We start from the raw sequence: 2,642 nt of genomic DNA on the forward strand, positions 1-2,642 counted from the left end.
CGGCTGGGGGATGGGAGGGTCAAGGAGGAGGTCTGGGAGGACAACCCAGGGATGGTGAGTTTGAGCCAAAGATGCATTGAAAAGGGGAGTAGATGTCTGGGGAGTGACACACCATCACTATTTCAGGGAACATTGCCAGAGAGGACACCTGTGAGATGGTTTTGTACCTGGCCTGGCCCGTGGAGGGCCTGGAAATGGTCAGCAAGCAAGGACAGGAGCCAGAGAGGAGCCTGGGTCACTCAACGCTGTGCCCCTGCTGTGGCTTGGAGCCACCAGTCCTGCGTGGAACTCTGAGGAGGCAGCATCTGCCCTGACAGCCCATGGGGAAAGCAGCCACTGCCTGCAGAGAGAGTGGGACTGGGGCAGGAGGCTTGATGTGAGTGGGGGCGTAGGGACAGTCAGGAGGTATTCTGGGGGTGTCAGGGTTGTCCCACCTCCTGCAGCTGACACCACAGCAGTGTCACAGGCTTCAGGGTTCATGGGGTGAGCCAGGATTGAGTGGACACGTGGAATAACCTGGAGACAGGAATGGCCTCTGGGAAGACAGACTCCAAGTCCCCCTTTTGCTGAGCATGGCCTGTCCCCTTCAGGACCCGTTTGATGCAGCTGGGTACTGCCAGCTGGTGCTGGTGGCCGCCGTGCGCCTGGGCAACAAGAAGGCACAGCTGAAGATCTACACGCGGCTGGCCACCATCTCCCGCAACTTCCTCCTGGACCGCGAGAAGTCGCTCCTCTTCTACCAGAAGGCCAGGACCTTCGCCACAGAGCTCAACGTCTGCAGGGTCAACCTGCCTCCTCTGCCGCTCTGCGGGCGGGCCCCCTGGTTGGCCCCAGCCACCCTCGCTGAGGACAGCATCTGAGGAAGTGGGTTTTGTGCGGGGAGGATGGTCTCCTGCCTCTCCTGGTGTCTCCCGTGGCTCATTTTCTGGGAAATAGAGGCATGAAAGCAGGGGTCAAATAGCAATAAAGGTTTTTTTGCAATACCATACTGAATTCCCCAGGGCATCCTTCCCTGTGTGCTTCCTGGGCGGTGTCTAGGAGCCAGCTCCTTCCCCGATGACAGCCCTCTGATCTTGGCGATGAGAAGGACCCTGAGTCCAACAGACCTGGGCCAGGTCACCATGAGCCTCGGTTTCCTTGGCAGCCACACGGGAGATGGTGGTGGAACTCCCTGGGCAGCTCCCTGCTCTCCCTGCTCAGAGCTTTTGCTGTAGGTCTCGCGCCGCCCTTGCCTTTAACCTTCAGGCCACTGTGCCCGGATGTGGGGGCTGCTAGTGCCCCTGTTCGCCATTGAAGAAATAGAGGCACAGAGAGGTTAGGCGTCTGGCCCACCGTCACACAGCAGATAAGGGCAGAGATGCAGAGCCCAGTACACTGACCACCACACCACCCTGCCAGCCTGCAGCCAGGAAGGTGTCCCCCATTAGGATCCAAGGTCAGCTCCTGATCCTCTATTGTGGTGTCAGGAGAGCCACAGGCCAGTGAGGGTGGCCCCGGGGATCCCTCACTCAGTGTCCTCTGCTCCCAGACTTGGCTGGGCCGAGCCTGGTCAGCCCTGCGGGAAGTGAGATGCGAGATGCAGGGATCTACACAGACTGCCTGTGTAGACGCTGCTGCCCAGTGTTAAAAGCCTTATCTGGGCTGCCCCCAGCCGTCCCCACATACTCCTCCCCTTCCGGCCCCCGGCCCTCATCGCAGTCCCAGGAATGCCAGGTTTTCCTTCTTGGAATCTCGGCCCCAGGGAACACGGCTCACACGGTCTCTTTGCCAGTTTACAGCAAGGAAACTGAGGTTCAGACTGGGTGTCCCACGTGATTCTCATATACACTGCACTCTCCCAGGCCCCTCTTTTAAACACTTTAAATGAAGTGACATTCACATCGCGTGTAATTAACTATTTCAACGCGAACCATGTGGTGGCATTTGTGCATTCACAGTCCTGTGCAGCCACTCATGCCATCTAGTTTCAACATGTATTCACCTCCCCAGGAGAAACCTCCCATCCTCACTAAGTAGTTACCCCTCCTTGGTATCCCCCAAGCCCCTCTTTTAATGGAAGGGGAAACTGAGGCCCGGAGAGAGACTTGCCAGTGGGCAGAGCTCTGATAAGGAATCAGGCACCCATCTGCTGCTTCAGTCCTGGGTTGGTTTTCCACCCAATAGAGGTGACAGAGCCGGGAGGTTCTGGGAGCCCCATGCTTGCAGCCAGAGCCTGCCCACCAGGGGGCAGCAGAGCTTTCCAGAACCGGCGCGGGGCTGGCGGGGAGCAGCGGGTCAGAGCTGCTGACAAACCTCATGTTGACCCCAGATCGCTGTCTCTGTGGGTTGGGCTTGGGAACTGGAGGCCGCATGATTGGAAACATGAAGATGGCTCCGCCTGGCTGCAGCAGCAGGAAGCGCCGTCACGCTTACTGAGGACACAGACCTCCTGCCCGCTGGGCTGGGCCTGCAGCCTTTCTTCTCGGCGTGGCGTCCGCAGGTCCAGGATGCTCTCTGCCCCGACCTGCCTCAGAGTCCGGGGGCTTTGGATCTGTGCCTCCCCATCTCCACCCACCATGGCTGGTGCCATGAGGGGCCTGGATCCTGGGATCCTGTTCCTCTTAGGCAGCAGAGACTGAGGGACCAGAGGAGATGATGGGTCT

General features: G+C 59.0%; 1 pseudogene; it reads left to right on the top strand.

The window, feature by feature from the left end:
• The window catches only part of LOC105521410, a 40,326-nt pseudogene extending 39,466 nt beyond the window's left edge, over positions 1-860 (top strand).
• Positions 861-2,642: the final 1,782 nt, after the last annotated feature.

Source organism: Colobus angolensis, unplaced genomic scaffold (assembly GCF_000951035.1).
Source record: "Colobus angolensis palliatus isolate OR3802 unplaced genomic scaffold, Cang.pa_1.0 Scaffold11, whole genome shotgun sequence".
Taxonomy (NCBI): domain Eukaryota; kingdom Metazoa; phylum Chordata; class Mammalia; order Primates; family Cercopithecidae; genus Colobus; species Colobus angolensis.